At 38.6% G+C, this 20,455-nt stretch overlaps 1 protein-coding gene across 3 annotated transcripts in view; it reads right to left on the bottom strand.

The window, feature by feature from the left end:
* The window catches only part of LOC129751284 (galactosylgalactosylxylosylprotein 3-beta-glucuronosyltransferase P-like), a 319,836-nt gene that overhangs the window by 101,866 nt on the left and 197,515 nt on the right, over positions 1-20,455 (bottom strand). For 2 of the 3 annotated variants that reach the window (XM_055746684.1, XM_055746685.1), the window contains exon 2: positions 11,828-11,851. The exons of the other annotated variant lie outside the window; for it this stretch is intronic. The gene's annotated coding sequence lies outside the window, so the exon portion shown is untranslated. The remainder of the gene's footprint in view (positions 1-11,827; positions 11,852-20,455) is intronic. 3 annotated transcript variants of the gene reach the window in all.

Genomic DNA, 20,455 nt, shown 5'->3' with positions numbered 1-20,455 from the left:
ATTCATCTCACGCGGTGTCGGGCTACAAGTTCCGACCGCACTTTCCAACAGGGTGGCCTGCGCGCATAAGCAGCGGTTCCAAGCAAAACCAAATTTCGGTGGTCATCTTCAGCGGCACAAACGGCGTCGGGCTTCCAGCTTCGACTGCAGTTTCTCAAAGGGTGATCTGCGCCCGAAGGCAGCGGAACTCATCGGAATCAGGTGCCAATCTCAATCGACGGTGATTCAAGCGGCGTCGGGAAAGTCTATTCCGACTGCGGCTTCAATTCCAGTGCGGTCTGCGCACGAAAAGCAGCAAAACGCTTCAACATCTGCGTCAGCGCCGCGCATCGGCAACCAGTTCCAGTTCTATCCCCTCGGCGGCTCCAGCCGTGTCGGGTTTCCTGCTCCGACGGCGGCGTTAGCATCTGCCGTTGAACTGACATCAGCATCACCCGGGGCGAAGGCGACCGCTTCGAGGCAGGCATGCACGGTCGGCTTCTTAAGGCCTCGACGCTAAGTCAACAAGCAAACCCCCGGAGAAAGAAGGTCCTCGTTCGACGTAGGCATACTGCGAATTGTGAAAGGCGAGCCGTAAGTACACGACTATGAAAGGGGAATATGGGTGTTGCCACTTAGAAATGTTGCCTATATAAACAAAATTCTATCAAATTTGCTCTCTTTATTTTGTGGCTTTGACGACGGCCTCCATAATATGAGTAGGTTTAACACTTTCTCTCTCGCACTTCCTACTATGCACTACTGAGGGTGAACCAGATTCTCGTTCGGTTGAAATTGCACATAGTCGTGGTCGATTAAGCAGCATATGCTTCTGCTGAACGTTAGAATTTGACCAACAATTATCCAAACATCCAAGGTCTCAGATAAATATTAGGAAAATGTGGAAAAAGGAAAAGTCAAGAGTGAAACTGTTGTCGTCAAGACAAAATCAACCCGATTCTCAAAGTAATGTTTAACAGAAAATTTAAAAGCTGTCCTTTATCCTTAGGTTTAGCGTACGATTTAAAAATTCAACCAATTTATACATCCATGTCGAGCTTGTATAAAAAATGTGCGGATTCATTTACCCCAATTCTAGTTAGCGTCGTACGTTCAAAGCAATGCGTGTTTCCCTCATATCGGGACCCTTTAAAATCAACACCCTGATCCAGAAATGTCAGTTGCGACCAAGTAAACGCAAAGAAAAGAAGTTAAACTACATGACATTGCAGGTTCCATTGTGTTTGATCCGTCCGAATCCCTAGAACTCCCCCACATCTCGACCCGTTGTTTTATGATTGGGGTGATTCATACACGGGAAGTTGGTGGATGTAAGTATGCAAGTGGTTCATTCGCGCGTATCATTCTCACCATGGACCGGAGGACGAAACCTGGGCATTATCGATTCAAAATAGCCCGGTGTATATGAGGGGGAATATTTAGGTTGGAATGATTTTGAACACTGCTAGGTTTAGATCCCCGGTAAGAGCAAGTTTCGTTTGCAGCAGCACCGAGAAGTGTAAGGATTGTTGTCAGCGAAGTGAATCAAACGGTAGAACAAAAGATGTGTACTCCCACGTGCGTTGGCTTGAATGAACTAGTCCATTCAATAAGGGAGTCTTTTCAATACTAAGTAATAATAGAACGTTATCCTGCGGTTCAATTCGTTCAAAGGTAGTCGTTTGAACCAGCCAAATCGATTTCGCACTGAATGGATGTTTACTAATTAAGTCGAGCTCCAACTCGATTAAAATTTAGATTGTTTTCAAAATCACGTTTTGTGCTTCCAATTAAAGGAATCGTTTTCAACCTTCAATATTCAATCAAGAATTCTATAGTATTCGCACGTCAACAACAAGATTCAATGGAAACGAAAATTAATCGCCATTATGATCGGCTATTTATTGGCTTCTATGAGGTCGGTCAACAATTCTTCAAACCGAACCAAAACCAAAGCCTGGCAGTCGATATTATTGTCGTCATTGATTCCTGGGCCGAACCTTTGAACTCTAGATGACATCCATCGGAGGCAATTTGCACAATTTGTTCCAAAGACCATTCCATTCAAATGTCATTCGTTGACATTTGCTCTGGCTATGGTTTGTCGGTTGTTTTTCGTTTTCACAAGGGAATTGCGTAAATGGACGCTCTGTGTATACGCATTTGAAAAGCTTCTAGACAAGGCTTTTCTGATTTTATTGAAGGATTTGCCGAATGACAAAGCAACTATTGCAAATTTTCTACATATGAACAAAAAGACAGACCAAGGGTACGGAATGTCGAGCCTTGTTAGACAAGAAAAAAGAAGGCACAGTTGAAAAATAGTTAAATATGCATACTTTCAGGCTGAAAGTGTTAGTTTTCTCAAATCGTCTTTTGATAGGCTACAGTAACTTTAACAACTTTAGACTGTAAATTTACCCACTTTTTTCGTACAGTGCACCACGCTCTTCGGTTGGTACAAATTTCCCTGGCCTGGGCCGGAAACCGTCGAAACAAGGACCCTAGAAGAAGTGCCATCATGTACCGGGGCGTGTTTCGTTTTCTGCTGCCGGGGTACATTCATCGTATCTTAATGGAGTAGAAAACTGCCGAGCAACCGAGTCAGTATGTGCCGGAATCCAGGGCAAACTTAGGAGGAAAGCGATCGCACAAAAGAACAGCTGCAGAAAGGCCTACAGAACCATTCAAGAAGATAGCAAGCCAAAAGTGGGGGGAACAGACAAAAAAAGTATCATCAGCTTTTACGTCGCCAGTCAGCCAGCCAGCCACCACTACTCTGTGATGACATTGAAATGAGTGCATAGTTGGAGCTTTTCTTTACCGATGTGTTCCATTTGGAAAATTGGTATTTTGTTGGAGACCTTTTGCAGTAGCAGCAATGAAATTAAGTTTTTTTGTGTGCCATCATAGAGACGACATCTATACCAACTCGTAGAAGATCTTCACGAAACGTTGAATGTGAGATAATTTTCTAGTAGCTAATGTTAGCCTACCCCAACTGAATAAGTAAGCACTTTTCCCTGCAGAACTGGATTAAACGAAGCCGGCCTCGGTAGCTCCATTTGAAATGTAAACTTGTCCTGGAATTTGAAGCTTACACGTTTGCTCGTTCATTATTCAAGACCAACGGAAGGGGAAAACGAAAAAGCACGCAGTCTAGTTTCAGTTGAAAGTTGACCTTCAAGCGGTTGAATCTCTTGAAAACTTGAAAATTCTTTATAGATAATGTTAACTTGTTAAAAAAAATCTATCTGAATGATGCCATAAATTGATCACGTTGCAGCAAGAAAAAAAACAGTAACTCACTGATTTCAAAACTACGTAAAAGTTTTTTTATCATCCCGAGAAGACTTTGATGCCTAAACCGTTGACTATCGGTAAACAAAATGAGCGATCAACCATGATAGCATAATTTAATACCGTAAGGTAAAGTAAGGTTTCATTAAAGCATCAAAACGTCGAGTGAAGATAGCAGAAGTTTCAAAGTTTAGCATTCATACCAAAATTATTTCTCAATTACGTGTTGATTTTTCCACATTAGCTACACAAGGCATCATTCAGTTTATATTATTTTTCTAAGAGCAGAGCAGTTAGATCAAAACGATAGCATGAATTGATATTCAATTTTCTGTAATTAAAATCAGGTTTATGAAGTTGAAAAAATGTAAATCGAATATAAAAACAAACAACGATTCCTGTCGTTACTAGCAATTTTGGGGTCATTTTAGAATATCTCAAACCTTGGAGTCTAGTTCAAAACTCATCCATGGTTTTTTTGCTGAATATTTAAGTAACGTTTACATGAGTAAATTTGAACTTTTAGTTTGTATGATAAAATTAAATATTTTGTACAGGAACCAACCTTGCTCATGGTTTTCGTTGCAATTTATTGATTCTCTAAAGGAAATTTTCCGCTGAACGACTTTGACGATGATCAAAACTTTGTTTCTTATTAGACAAAAAAGTTACTTCTGTTAAACAGCTTTTAACCTTTTTCCTAATAAGATACGAAGTTACGGTCAAAGTTTTTCAGCGGAAAATTTCCTTCATCTAAAAAACAATAAATTAGCACATATACACCACGTACTAAAGAAGAAACAAAAATAATGTTGATTTTTCATTACAAAATACTCCATACAAACCTAAAAATTCAAATTTACTCAAATTAACTAAAGTTGCCAGAATTTTTTTCAGCACGTATATGGGTCAGAAAATGTTATATAAAAAACTGGTAAAATCCGGGCATTTGATGTCAAAATTGACGACCAAAAATCCGGGCATTAACCGGGCGAAATTTGGCAAAACACAGAAATAACTAAACAAAGATCATGAAAAAAAAAAATTTAAAAAAATTTGTTCGTCAAAACTGATCGACATATTTTAAATCATATTTTACGCTTCCAAAAAACCTTTCATGTTTATTTTTAAAAAAAACTTACTCGAAAAATTTCAATTTGGAGGCAGAAATAAACATTTTTACAACACAATTTAGTTTTTTTTTTCGTTTGATTCGCAAATAAAGTGAAAATAACCGGGCAAAATCCGGGCATTTATTAATGAAACTCGGGCAATCGGGCCATGCTGGGCTGTTCCCAAATTTTGTATTTTTTGTAAGTTTTTTAGACCTCACCCAGAAAACATTTTTTGTATCTATATTCTTATGCTGTTATAATGATAGTATGAAACTTAAAATAACAGTGTTTACCTATCAAACTGGAGGCAATATACATACATTATTATCATTTCTTCCTAAAGCAACGAAAACTACACCAATAAGGCGTCATCCGACACGTTATTCGTACCAATCGGAAGAATGGAAGCGTCGATGTCGACGATTTTCTCACTTGAAGCTTGCGCGAGTGTTATCATTTCAAAATTTACAAACATGGCAAACTTTCTATCATATCCGATTTGAAAAGACTTCAGACGACATTTTATACGATCTTTTTACTATGCAGTTGGTACTGCAATTCGCAACACCATTGTAAACGACTCAAATTGTCATTTCTGATACAAATTCATGTTTGCTGGGCAGGGTTTGAGAAGTTCGAAAATGACCCCAAATTGACTGAGTATAAGGAGTTTATACGAAAAAATGCAACACTTTGTTTAGTGAAAAACTTTTGAATACATGCATAAAAAATTGATGAAATTTTCAGTGAAGCCTCCTAGTAATGTAATGTGTACGTTTATAAAATTTGGTGACAATCTGTCAAGGGTTTTTTTAGATGGAAGTTCATTGGCGAAAATGTTTGGGCAGGATCGAGAAAAATCCAGAAAAGTCCCATTGGGATACCTTAAACCCGCAGGAAATTAACTATTCGAAATTCACATGATAAATCGTTTATGAAGTCCTAGAAGTTAAGGAATGTGAGAGGTTTTTTCAAGCTCAAACCGAAAATAGCAGTAGACGAAGTGATGAAAAAGATGACCAAAGTGCCCACTGATATAAAAAATAAAACAAAATACGGAGGTCAAACCGTGCGCAAAATATTTGAACTGCTAGTGGGGAGATTTTTTCGGTCATCGGTCAGCGGTCATCTGGCAGGTTTCCAACCAGAAATTTTCCGGACAAGTCTCACCTGTATTTCCCGGAGATAAACATGGAGCAAAAATTGAGAAAATTAAATGTCTAGTACATGAGGACGCAAAAACGGTGGAGGAATGATAAAAAGTAAAATATGTTGTATTTGTGCCGAAGGAGGACAATCGGCTAAATTTGTTATAACTTAGACCAAATTCTGAATTTTGAGTTATTTTGAAAGTTAATCTTAAGGAAACAGAAAACGTAATCAAAAATAGCCTTGTTTGAAAAAAGTGTGGTTAATAGTATGCATTATAGATGGCGCACGTGTTGCCCAAAAATTAAAGTCGAAAAATTTCTTCATTGGAAGCTATCTAAGACAGAACATTACAAAAATTTGCACATAGAAACATTACATTGCCAGGTAGGTTCCTATGAAAATTTCATCATTTTACATCCATTCATTTCAAAGTTATTCACAAAACAAAGTGTTGCCTTTTTTTTCGAATGCACTCCTTAGCATACAATGCCAAAATATAGCTTTCAGTTTTAATTTCTAGAGAACATAGTTATGTCAAATTTTGGTTTCTTCGATAGCATATAGATGCCTCATTCATCCTTTTCAAAGGTGTTGTGATATCATAACGATGCCAAATTTTGGATAAATTCGATACCAAATATTGGTATTATTGTTCTCTCAAAATGCTTTTTAAGAAGTTTGCTAAACGAGGGATTATTAATGTTTCAGTGAAACCTTATCAAGATATAATTTTAGTAGTCACATATGAAAATTGCAAATTAAATTAGGTATAATTTTTCCATTAAAGTCTGCTCGGGATGTCAAGAAAACCTGTATGTAGAAATAATAAATTTTAAGATAATTGTTTGAATTGTGTAACATTTAACATTGATTTGTTATAAAAAAAACATAAATTTTTCTAAATTAGAAAAAAAACATAAGTTGGTTAATGCTCATGGTGTTTTTAATGTGGCATTTATGATGTATTTTTCAGTTTCAGTACAACATATAATCCTGTTTCAAATTGGGTGCAAGAGGGCATTTGAAAAGAAAAGTTGTTGGCTTAAAATCCAAGATTGAAAACAGAGCCAAAAAACCTTATAACAAAGTTTTTTTTCCTATTTATGATGATTATGTTTGAGAACCTCGTTTCGAAAATGAGTAGAGTCATTATTTTCAAGTCAAATAATACTTGTTTCCAAAATCTGATGAACATTACATATTGAGTGTTGTATCGAATTTAATGTTGAATTTGTATGAAATCCATCATGATTATCCATCACAACAGATCATCTTGTTATGTAAAAACTTGCATCGTTTGGAAATGGTTTGATTTATGAAGTTTCTCAGAATTTTGTATGGGAGCCCCCCGCTTCAAAAGCAAGTAGAAATACAAAACTCCACATAGTGCACAACGAGAAGCAAATCTTGCGCCTCTCCGGGGCCTATGTATTAACAATCTACTATAGGAGACAACCTTCAACTTGTTTTGAAATTCCGATATTCTCTTTCCACAGAAATAAAAAGAAATCAAGGTGATATGCACTGAATTAAACAGGATCAATGCTTGCGTGAATTCACGTCACAAAAGTAATCGATGGCAACACTAGCTCTAAATTTTTTTATTCAAAGGGCAACAAAATGCCCTCAGATCGAGATATAAAATCACGTCACGGTGGAATGTGTCTTTGGTGAAATTTTCGGAAAATTAAGAGACTCCATGGACACTAATTTTATGATAAATAAAAATCGGGTAAGACCGACACAGCGGGTAAAACGGACACTTCCTATATTTCGAGAATTACCTTCGGACAACTTTACTCGTGATGGAAAAATGTTTTGGGAATTTCGACAGCTATAGCAAGCTTTGAAAATTTTACAAGGCGAAAAATGATTTAAGATCTGGTGTCGAGTAAACTTGCTCTTACGATTGAAAAAAAAACGACATAAAAGAACAGCCATACTTACTTTGTTTAAAGAGACTACGTACGAAGAGGCGCAGTCTAATCCCTTTTGAAATATTAAGCTTGCAACCCTGCTGTAGGGCTGCCTTTAAGACTGCTTGGTTTTGCTCGATTGAAATGACACTGACAGAAAATCATTTCGTCTCTTTGTTTACTATAGGCTCGTTAACTTTGGTGATTGAATTTCATAAACTGATTTCGAAACAATATGAAGTTTGAATATTTAAATCCGCTGGAAAAAAAAAACAATTAAGGAAAGATTTCAAGGAAAATAAAAATCTTTACAGCCAGATAAGAATTTATCTTTAGGATTCTAGTCCCTCTTTAAAAATCATATTTCAAATAGTTTAAACATACACAAATTCACATTGTATGAACTTGCAAAAACATTTTTGAGTGTTTTTTTTTCAGTGTTTATCCATTGTTAAAACATCAAATTTCAGAATCACATTTTTTGTCTCGATAAAACAGTGCAACTTACTTTAATTTATCTACAATCGATAAAAGTTTGCCCAAACAAAAAAAAAAACCGGTGATTTATCCGTTCCGCTCGGAAAAACTTGCGGACCAATCTCTGTTTCGACAGCTGCCACTACGTGTCTTCATATTCGCTGCATAAATAAATCCGGAATCGTCGACGCTTCCACAACGTTTTTGCCCCATCGCGACCAGATTTCTTCTCGTTTGATAACCTCAACTTGAGAAAGCGGGACGGAATGAGGAAAATCCTCACTCACCAGCATCTCAGGTGAACAGCCGCGATGACGCGACGACCATTTCCGGTTCCGCCAGCCAACAAACACATCGATGGTATCGGTCCGCCTTTATCTTTCACCGTCGTCGTCGACGTCGTTTGATGATGACAACTGCGTGACTGGAAATTTTTAGCTCTCGAAGCTATTCCTGAGACGATGTCTTCTCTAAAGGATCGGAGAAGTTTGCTGTTTTCGTAAGTTATTTGCATAAATTTTCACTTCCGGATCCGGCATCAGCTGGAGCTTTGCCGTGCGGTTAAAAATGGATGTTAGCAGATCGAAATAACGTGTTGTTTAGACAGCTGCAGATGGAGATTTAGGGGTGGAGTAGAAGTAAAACATGAGCGAACTTTGAACCGTATCTGTTGTTTACAGACGGTATCGGTAATTTATAAATTCTTTGAGGACGCCTGGATTAGAATTTCTGCCTGGAAGAACTTTGTAGAAGTTCACATAATTTAAATTACTTCCAAAACAATAAAAAATTGTTCAATCATGTATGATAAACTTCATAACCTAAATGAACAAGGAAAATTTTTGTACCGTTGCGTGTGGAAAATTGCGAAAAATTAGCACAGGGAAAATACCTCAAACACTACACAAAAAAAACTTGTGGGCCTTGGTCGATTATGAAACATGAGAATGGTTTTAGCGGAAAAATTTCCCCAGCTCGACTCAAACATGGTAGCTACGAGTTTTTCCTGGCTTATCCAGCTAGGGACGTAACAGCAAAAAAAAACCCTAAATAATTCCCATGAATTATCCTCGGTTCCATATCCGCGGCAATCCTCTACATTTAGCTGCACCTTCGTCAAGAGGATTATTTTTTGCCTACCTTTTTACCACCAGTTATGTAGCTCTAACAACTGTGTAACGAAATGGCGAATCTGATTCTAGTAGAGCCGGGCCTGGTCTGGCCCCGAAGGGCAGAGTTCATTTGTAAAGAATTAGCGAGTTTCCAAGAATTTATGATGCGTGTTTTCGATTGGGTTTCGGGACGGAATTTTGTGAGTGAATCTGTGCAACGCGCTTTGAACGACCTGGACCCTATGGTGAAAATTGGGAAAATTGTTTATGTTCTTAATTTTGATTTTCGCATGATATGAAAAATAGTCTAATCAAATTTTATTCATTGATTTAAATAGAATTTTGGTCGGAATTTTTTAATATGTGCGTTTGGGTGGTTAAAAAATGCAATGTGATCTCAAGTCCAACTTATGCTCACTTTGTTAACTCTAAGGAAACGCTTAACAGCAATTAAAATTGTATTGCGATTTGAGAGTCGCTTTAAAATTATCAAATCGAAGTTAAATTTTGTACAATTTGTTACCTTGATTTAAAACGATCGCAAATACATACAGGATCTCAATGAAGCTTCATGTTTCCTCGCCGAGATTCCTTTTCTTAACTCTAAGCGAATATCTTCCGAGGATATGATGGCTAGGATCTTAAAAATGCTAAATCCACCAACCCACAGAAAGTGTACTATGTATGCCGTGACCGGGATGCGATCTCATGACCGTTGGCTTAGGAGACTTGAAGGACATTCTTTAGGCAACGGGCTTCGGTTTGTGGATCAATATTGAGGGTTGGGAGCAGTGAAATTGTGACTTTGAAAAAACTCCATACAGCAAAGAACAACCTTAATGTACACTAAGTAGAACAGCTTAAATTGGTTCTAAAAAGTATCTAACGGCTATTGGGCTCCTTTTCGGTTTTATAGAATTTTTGAACAAAAGCGTCACCTATTCCATGCTTTTTCCATACAAACCTTGAATTTTTTACTACAGCCAATTGTAAATCTTGGAGCAATCCAAATTGGCACAGTTGTTATTGGGCCCAAAACAGAACCCCAAACATTAAATGAATAAAGCTAAAGCTGATCGCTATATTGTGACACTTGAAACTACTGAAATTCATGTTATGAAAAAATTTATAATTAAAAATTTTATTGATAAAGAGTTATTGCACTAAAAATCAGTTTTCGTAGAGGCGTAATTTTATACCAATTCACAAATAATGAAACCAATGCCCATCAAATATTCCTTAAAAATACCATTAGCTCTCTTGATGTTGCAACTGTCATTCGAAGACACCAAAACAGCTAGTTCAATCCTTGAAAAGATATGACAGAATTAATACTAATCAATCTCTATTTTCTCGTTAAAATCTAAGAATTCAACAAATGTATGCCGACCGTAGTCAAAAACGAGCGCGTGAAGACGAGTAGTTTCTGGCTAAGTTTGTAGTACTTGAATCATACTTCAGGAAGTGGTATTTAGTTTATGGATCCACTTGCTCCATTTTACTCTAGAAATTCGTAAATTAAGGAAAAATAAAACTTGAAATTGCGATAACTTCTGAAGACAAGGTTGTAGAGAAATCTAGTGCAAAAAGTGCGTATTGAGTTCCGCAATAAATGTTGTGAAAACTCACAATAGTTGAGTATAAAAAGAAACAAATTTTAGGTATTTTTTAAACTGAAAGTTTTATAACTCTGCACTGAATAGAGATATAGCTCTATTATTTCAGCAAAGTTTCATATTTTTATGATATCTACAACTTTGTAGAACAAATTTTGTCTCCATCTCCTCAAACAAAAAAAGTTAGTGTTTTTATTTTTATCGTAATAAGCTGTGACTAACTTTTGATACTTTCACATTATGGGGAACGATCTTAGAGCAAGTTCACTGGTGTTGGGAAAAAGTGGTAGAAATTTTGACATTTATAAATTTTACCATGCAAAAATTTTTCAAGATCGTGGGGCGTTTTTTTAACAACACTGTTTCTATTTCAGCCGTATGTGATAGAAATATTGCTATTTTTGCATCACAGCATGCGAAAATACAACACGTGTTGTAAAAAAACTAGAAGGCTACAGATCTTGAAAATTTTTTTGCATGACAAAATTTTCAAAATGTTCCGTAAGTGTCGAAATTTCTACCACTTTTTCCCAACACCAGTGAACTTGCTCTTACTAGTAAATGTTCTGAAGACATCTAAAAGCTAAAATGAAAGACATAAGCTCCAGGAAAAAAGTTACATTTCAGGCCCTTTTGAAACACTTTGAGTAGTCTATTGTATAAACTTCGATGTTATTTCAACGCAATATTCAATGAAAAATCATAGTTCATCTATTCATTAAGTTATTAGCCAAATTTCTTAAATGTCGAATAGCTAAAACTCGATCAGTAATTATTCCTTTTGTATAATTTTGAACTGTCAGATTAGTACACATGCATATATGTAGATTTATTTTTTTATTTAAACTTTCTGAACATTTTTCTGGTATTAGATAACAAGTGAAATAAATTCTGGTATGAATCTATGTTTATTCTGTATAGGATCAAGATTAAATTTAGTGGTGTTTAGATTTCTTACAATAATTAAATTTAATTCTATAATCAGTATCGTACCCAGAAGTTTTTACTACTCTACTCTTTTCCACATTATTGATATTTTCATAGTTTTTATTTTATTTATAAGATCCTCCACTGTTTAAAAAACTCCATTTAAAAAAAATGTTTTTAGAACATTACAGAAGATGTTCAACTTACTTGGATAATTATCTTAAACAACTTACCTTTAAAAAAGATGCGCTCAAAATCTGAAAGAAAAAAACAGAAAATTCAATGTTAGCAACAATGACAGTTAATAATTTCATATTTAGATCAACTTTCAAATTAAGACACGATAGGGCATTAGGTTGTTCTGAGTCTAATTTTTCAATGATAAAATAAAACTTAATTTTATTATTATGAACTGCTAGTAAAATCAGGTATCTTTTTGCCCGGATAAAGGTGGTACAATGCTAAAATTTTGGTCTCAATTTCAATTCATATACGAATACCAAAATTAGACCAAGTGTAGGTTTTACTAAAACCTTAATGATACCTTGATTAGCCACCGCTTCAAAATTAGTTTTGAGAGCATAACGTTGCAGTTTTAGGTGGGGGCCGGACATTCGGCCGAAGGCCGATAGGCCGATAGGCCGAAAGATGTTAGGCCGAAGGTCGCTAGGCCGAATGGGTTGAAAGGCCGACGGATGTTCGGCCGAATTGGACAATAGGCCGAATGCGACATTAGGCCGAAGGTTATTTGGCCGAATATTATTTGGCCGAATGGTCATCAGGCCGAATGGGCGATAGGCCGAATGGTCATTAGGCCGAATGGTCATTCGGCCGAAAGGTCACTAAGCCGAATGGTCATTCGGCCGAATGGTCACAAGGCCGAATGGTCACAAGGCCGAATGGTCATTAGGCCGAATGGTCATTAGGCCGATTGGTCACTAGGCCGAATGGTCACAAGGCCGAATGGTCGTTAGGCCGAATGGATGCTAGGCCGAAAGATCGTTAGGCCGAATGGTCATTAGGCCGAATGGATGCTAGAAGGTCGTTAGGCCGAATAGCCTCTAGGCTGAATGGTTGTTAGGCTGAATGGTCGTTGGACCGAATTTATGCAAGGCCTATAAGACATATTATCGCTTTCTTGCATGTCGGGCCGCTCAGTAGTTAGACCGGTCAGTAGTTAGGCCGAATGGTCGTTAGGCCGAATAGTCATCAAGCCGAATGGTCATCAGGCCTAATGGATTGCCTTGTGATCATTCGACCTAATGACCATTCGGCCTTATGAAGATTCGGCCTAACAGCCATTCGGCCTAACAGCCATTCGGCCTTACGACCTTTCGGCCTAGCATCCATTCGGCCTTACGACCATTCGGCCTTGCGACCATTCGGCCTTGCGACCATTCGGCCTTGCGACCATTCGGCCTTGCGACCATTCGGCCTTGCGACCATTCGGCCTTGCGACCATTCGGCCTTGCGACCATTCGGCCTTACGACCATTCGGCCTTACGACCATTCGGCTTTATGACCTTTCGGCCTAGGGATCATTCGGCCGAACATCCTTTCGGCCTTGCGTCCTTTCGGCCTAACAGCATTCGGCTGGATAACCGTCGGCCGAATAACCCATTCGGCCTAGTGGCCTGTTCGGCCAGATAGCCCATTCGGCCTAACGTCCATCGGCTGAATGACATTCGGCCGAATGGCCTTCGGCCTCATGACTTTCGGCCGAATGACCCTGCCTCGTTTCAGGCACAACCAAAATTTGGCGTTGCTGAACTCTTGAAACCTCTTTAGAAATGGCGGCTAAACGAGGTATCAATCAGGATTTTTACCAACCAAAATTTGGCATAACTTTACTTTCTGTGTCGGAAAAACACAGAATTTTTTTTATTATATCACCTTTATTTGAAGCTTGGACAAAATGATACCAATTTTTTGCTAACATATAATGATAGCAAGACGATACCTTAATGATGCCTTGTGTTATGACAGAGAAATCAACACTGAATGATACGCTTTTAATGACTGAATTTGTTTTTTTTTTCAGTTAAATTTATATTCGAACTTCCTCATAAACTCTATGAAAATTGGATTCTTATATGTGTAATTTTTTTCCTAAATTATCTTATTTTATAAATTTAATGAAACCTTAATGATGTCTTATTCAGCTGCTGTAGAGAAAACCTTTTCATGCTATCATTTAGCTGCTGATGCTTTATTTTGGTATTGCTTTGTCATCGATTTCTAGTAAATTGATACTTAAATAAAACCTAATTTTGGCATCGGGAAAAATATCCCCTGTATTATGCTATCATTTTAGAATCAATTTTGGCTACTGTTTGGTCACGATTTAGGTATCAAAGTCTTTTTAGGATGTATTCACATATTAAAACAAAATTAAAAATGTTGGGTTTATGCTAAGCATTCCAGATTTTGTCCTTGGGCACGTATGCGGGGCATGCAAACCGATGCGATTTTTATTAAAATCTTCGCAAACCAGAGCATTTGATTTCAAATTTTTTAATTTTAAAATTGGGCAACATTTGGCAAATGTGATGAAAATTCAAGCATTACCAGAATAAAATTAATGGACAAAATTTGAATTCACGTCGTTGCACATCGGCAGCTTTCGTCTCATATAAATTATTAGAACATGTTAAAATAAAAATAATTTTGAAGAATTCGTTGTTGGAACCAAAAATCAAGAGTTATCATAGCTTAATTTGAACTTTTTGCTCACTTTTTCAAATAATGTGAATAAATTCAGGTCAAATCCAAGCAGTGTTTTTTCATAAAATGCGTGGACTGTTTAATTCAAGTAAAAATTAAAATTAGATAAAAGTGACCAAAAAATTGTTTTTAAGTGTTGCCAAAACGAACGGTTTAGCCAAAATCGAGAGGGGTCTCTATTACTTAAAATGTATTTGAGGTTTTTTTTAAACTATTCATTGTTTGAACATAGCTATCATTATCAAAAAAAAAAGATACCAAGGTGAAAATTTCATTGTAGGCTAATGGAATAAAACTACATTTTAAAGTACAAAGTTATTTTTAAGCAGATGCACGTGACTAATGAAGGAATGCTTCAGTTTTTTGCAATTAAATCGATAGTTTTTTTTTATTTTCAAGTGTTTTCCACGCACCTGTACATTTCTATTGATAGGGATTGGAGGCTTTTTTTTGTTGTGTAAACTAATAAAAAGTGCCCTGACATGTGCAAATCCAGAATTTGCTCTCTGTGCTTACGTATATTTTACTTGTTTCATCTATTCATTTATGTTTCGAAAATAAATCCAATTTTCGTATCATATCATATCAGAAAAGGCAATAATACTTTCTCCCGGTGTAAGTTTCTAGTGTTTGTTTGTACGATATCTCGGCCAAAAGCTATTTTTTCTCTTCCTGCTTCTCGCGGAAAATGTAATTAAACGCTTTGTTTTGCGGTGTCTTGGCCAAGTAATAAAGTTCATCTGCGGTTTAAAGATTATCTAAATATGTAATGTTTCACTCAATGTTTTCAACCAAATGTCGAACACGAGACTCTGTGAACTGGTCGACACCACTAGAAAGGCCACTTCAAAGCTAAAAAACACTCTCGATTGTTTGGTCGCATAATTCACTGATAATTTAAAATAAACAAGTCCACGCATTCGCAAATATTCGACATGTGTTCCACTCCAATGTTAAAACATAAAACGTGTAAAAAAAGTGTTTGTTTGTCTTAATAGACGATTCTTCCCACTTTTCCATTGAGGTTATGGATTATGCCATTCATTTTTTGTACTTTTTTTACGCTTCTGAATTGGTCTAACTTTACAGTTAGAAACTTCTTCGCGATAACGACATCATTGATGCACAAATGTCCACAACATAACCCTACAAAGTCCTACATATCAATTTGACTTGAAAAGCGGGAGCTAATTATTGAAGATTTCAATCCGAAGCGTGTTTCCAGGTCATTTGGAATGGCTCTGGTATCGCAAATACCGGCTGATGCCTCCGGATACCCTTCGGTGTCGTGACTTTATGATTGACAGCTTAGCAAGTTTGAGTAGTTTGAGCCACGAACACCAAGCGTCGTCATCGTCGTAATCATCATCATGCATCAACCGGATTACGACCGATGACGATGGACGCCGGGAAGTTTCATTTTCCACCCCAAAACATTAACCTTTTTCTTTTCGAGTCAGGTGCTGCAGCCAAGTTTATGTCTTTGCTCGGGCTAGGATATTGATTATTCGATTACGTAAAATCAATCAGCTATAGTTCATGTGTCGGTTCCGATCGATTGACCATTACTCAACCCGGTCGCCGACCGAGAAAATGTGGAGCAAGTATCATGTTTTACTGCTCTATGGAAATGGTCACCTTACCACCTCAATCTACTGTGCAGCTATTGATTTCAAAAATGATCCTTCATAAAAGTTCCAACCCGATGTTATCGGATGAGGGCAATTAGAGTTGAATCTCCGTACCAAAGGAATGCCCGGCTGGCAGCGACTAGGACTGGTATCAGGGCGCGAATGTCTGCTGAGCTTACGTACTGCAGAGGCGCCAGGAATTACGAGCCTTTTCTTTAGTGACTCTTCTGAGGGTGCAAGGAAAAGCCATCGGCAATAAATTTCACACGGATTATATGGGTACTATCGTGTGGCCTTTACACGTTTGGACTACAGTACTGTGAGTATGGCGAGCTCAGAGTAGTATTCCTAAGAATAGTTTTAATTTGTATAAAAGAGCAATATTATTCATTTTTTATATAACAGCATAAAAACTTATTCTAAACGTGTTTTAAAACATTTATCCAACACTGTTGGAACCTTCTCCCATGTGTAAAGCGAACGTTCCGGACCAGAAGCGACCCATGTAGAAGTGTAGTTGTAGAAGTATTTTCAAGTCGGAAGCACGACTTGCAATCCATTTCTGGCCAGCAGCGGTCATTATCAGCTCGCTATACTCCTGATGTATGTAGCCCACGCTCCCAGCCTATACGCAGTTAAACTACTAATGATATAGTGTGACTCAAATGGAAGTTCGGTTGAAAGCAAGATTGATATTGTTTTCTTGCGGCAGAGTCTATCCATATCAGTCCACTTTTTCAGCGACAGAAAGAAATTATGATAACTTGCGGCAGCGGAACATTTCTACCGGATTGATAGAAACATTTCAGCACTTTGTAGTTTGTTGCTCTTTATGAAATTACTTACAACTTTCTTAAATTAAAGCAAATCGAATCAACAAAACAACTACAACATCTTTGGGATCTTGGCTAACAAGTTCAAGGAAATATACAAGAATAACTAAAAATATCCTAAGTACTTAGACCTCTAAAGACTTTTTCAGTAAGTCGAACAAAGTTCGCCATGAATGTTCGTTGCGACACATTTGATGACAAAAGCTGCATCTGTTGCAATTTGTATGCACAGCAAACTCGCATGGCTATTAGCCGATGTGTACTCCGTAATTTGCCCACGCTCGCCACGCTCGCAAGAAGACGTCTCTTGCTACTCTTTGGACCATGGCAGTTCGGCATAATCTAGGCCAGTGAATCAATGACTTTCGACGCACTATCACTACATTGTTTGACATGTGCATCGAAATTTAAGCGGCTGTCGACCATTACTCCGAGGTATTTCAACTGCTGTTTCGACGATGTGGTGTGTCCTCCAACAGTAATCTCCATGTGCGGCACAACCCTTTTATTGGTCACGAGTAGTCCTTTGGTTCTATGGTGGGCTATCTGAAGTTTGACTCCTTCCATCCAGATGCCAACCTTTTCTACAGACACCGTTCAAGGTCTTTTACCTCTTCGATTGTTTCGCCGGTGATCATGAGCACGTTATCATCTGCAAGTCTGCACCTCATCATAAATGACATTCCACAGCACAGGTCCAAGTATGGAATCCTGTGGAACGCCCGCTGTTAGAGCAGTAGATTGTAATCCGGTTTTGGTTTCGTAGTTCAAGACGCGTTTTTCAAAAAAGCTTCGTATTATCCAGGAACACGGGAAGGACCCCTGTGGGGTTTTTTGAGTGTAACTTCAAGACCAATGCTCACAACCACTCAGCACTAGGTCTTACGTGACGTACAGAAGCCGTGCACAACGGAGCACTTCGGTCCAAATAGATTCAGAGCATCAGCAGGCTTGAAACTTGACGCATTCCGCAAAATCGACCATTACCATCTGTATTTTTGCATTTGGGGCTTTGAGGTCAAGAATACTCGCCTGCCAAACACACAGCCAGACCTAATTGACCACCCAGTGTGCAGTGTGCAGTGTGCAGTCCCATATAATAATGTGAAAATTTAGGTTGTTTTCGAGTATTTTGAGAATTTTTAATGTGTGTTTGTGTCTTTTTTTGGTTACCCAGGTGGTAAATTCGAAGAAGAAATTTACGAATTGGTACCCAGGCACGTCGAGCTACCGGGTCTCCCCAGAAATAATCTTTGTCCATGGGGTCTAATTCACGCATCTGAGCTATTTATGCAACACTCGCTTAAAAGTTCGTATCACCCTGGCCGGTGGCTGGTAAATATCACCCTGGCTGGCCGAGGTCATCTTCACGTCGTGGTCGGATCAACTACACTGATAGTCTCCTTCCTTAAGCACTCACCGTACTTCTTCGAGAAGATACGGGATAACTTGAATGCTTTATCTTAACGTCGTTTTTCCATCACCTTTGTCTGGGTTCCCTCGCATTGCTTGATATTGGGTAATGAGAAGGCAGACCCTCTGATAAAGGTGGGGGCGATGGAAAGCGACACGTATCACAGTGAAATCGTCTTCAACGAATTCTACTTTACGGAAACTCTCTTGTCAATTGGCAGCGCAAATGGGACGATTATGAGTTGAGTAGGTGGCTCCACTCGAATATCCCAAAAACCCTTAAACCTTGGTTTAATAGATTGGACCTGAGTCGGGATTTTATTCGTATATTTTCCCGTCTAATGTCCAATCAACATTCTTAGACGCTGTACTGTATCGTTTTGACATTGCTGGCGGCTATTTGTTTTGTTGCGGTCAAGGTTACCATGATCTCAAGCATATTGTTTGGTCGTGTGAGGTTAACCTAGTTGCTAGAACGAACTTCATTCACTTCCTTCGGGCCCGAAGAAAACCCCCTTTTATTCCAGTGAGAGATGTGCTGGCGGACTACATGTTCGAAATATACCTTTTCCTAAAAGCTTTTGATCTCCGTTTATAATTTTTTTATTTTTCATATTTCCCTATCTACTTTCTCTCCTAAAAAAGTGATGAACTAGATTTAAGCACACAATCGTATTTATACAAACAGATCGAGTTTGACTGCTTGAAGCCTAAAGGCCTGAGCCGTTTCAAATAAAAAAGTTACGAAAAAAAACATCCTTCCCTCAATACTCAATACACATTTTCAGTGACGATTGGATCATTTCGTAAAATACCATAATCGCAATCCTAACTGCAATGTTCGGGATACCATCTGGACCCGGAACCTTTTCCAGCTGAAGGGATTTTGCGATGTCGCGCAGTTCTTCCAACATTATTAACTCCTCCTCGCTCGTATCCCAGTCGTAGGGGGCTTGTGGTCAGCTATTGACATTATGATGAGGGTATTTCTCTCAGTTTGTTGGGTCACATTTCAGGTGTTGCGCTACCCCTTTTGTTTTTTGCCATGACTATCCTGTAGGCATCACCCCATGGTCGCTCATTGGCATCAAGTCAAAGTTTCCTTAAATATGCCTATTTACTTTCTTTAATTGCGCTGCAGAGGTTTCTTCGCGCATTTTTGAAAAGCGGCCTGCGCTCGTCTCTCTCCGTTTGAGTTCGTGCTCTCTGCATGTTTCGCCTACCCACACGATAGCGGATCGCAAAGTGGTCGCTATGAGTGTACTTAGTTCTCGCTCACCCTTCAATTATTTGTCCATCTGGGACTAGCAAATGTGATATCTATAATGGATTCACGTCCTTCTCTATGGTAGGTATCTGCGTTTGCCAGGTCCGCATCCAGCCTTGCAAGTGCTTCAAGTAAACTCTGTCCTCTGGCGTTCGTAAGGGAACAACCCCATTCTTGGGCCCACGCATTAAAATCCTCCTCGATAATAACGGGGCTTCGGCCTGTGAGCACCTCGAATATCTTTCCATCGTAGCGCTTAATTTCTCCTAGGTCCATCTTGGCGGATCGTAGCAGCTACAGAAGAAGATCCCATTGACTTTGGCTATTGCGAAGCCTTCCTTATTCGATGTGACCACTTCTTGTATTGGAAACTTTCCTGTCACCCATATTGCGGCCAGATTGGCACTATCGGTCACCCAGTTTGTGCCATTCAGGGCTTTATTATAGGGCTCTACTACTAACGCTATGTCTAACTTCTCTTCCACCATCGTCTATCGTAGAAGCTGTTGTGCTTCGTGAGAGTGGTTGAGGTTGATTTGGATTACTTCTAAGCTCTCGGTTTCGCTGATAGCGCCTTTTGGTAGGCAAGGTACCTAGGGTTGCCAGTCACATGGTCACCAGTACAAATAAGACACTGCGCCGGCTTACTGCAGCTATGTGAACGGATTCCCCGCGCCCCAGCATAAGCCTCGCCTGTTAAATCCCTTGCAGTCAATCGACCTATGGCCGTACTCCATGCATCGAAAACATACCTCTGGTTGCTGGGAGATGATTATCTGACAAACTGACCTTCGCACCTTATTTAACCGTCCGCACTCGAGTGTTATGTTTTCTGCTACCACTGGAAGCCTCACAGTTGCAGCCTGTGTTCCAGATTTGGAAGGACCCTTTCTCAATCGGATCGAGATCTGATCTTCGCCTATCTTACACTGGTCGACGACTAGTCCTGTCCTGACTTCACTTTCTGTCGTTATTTCGTCGAGGTTTTTGATA

This window comes from Uranotaenia lowii, chromosome 3 (assembly GCF_029784155.1).
Source record: "Uranotaenia lowii strain MFRU-FL chromosome 3, ASM2978415v1, whole genome shotgun sequence".
Lineage (NCBI taxonomy): Eukaryota > Metazoa > Arthropoda > Insecta > Diptera > Culicidae > Uranotaenia > Uranotaenia lowii.
Note: the sequence above shows the minus strand (reverse complement) of the source record. Positions and strands in the feature narration are given on the sequence as shown.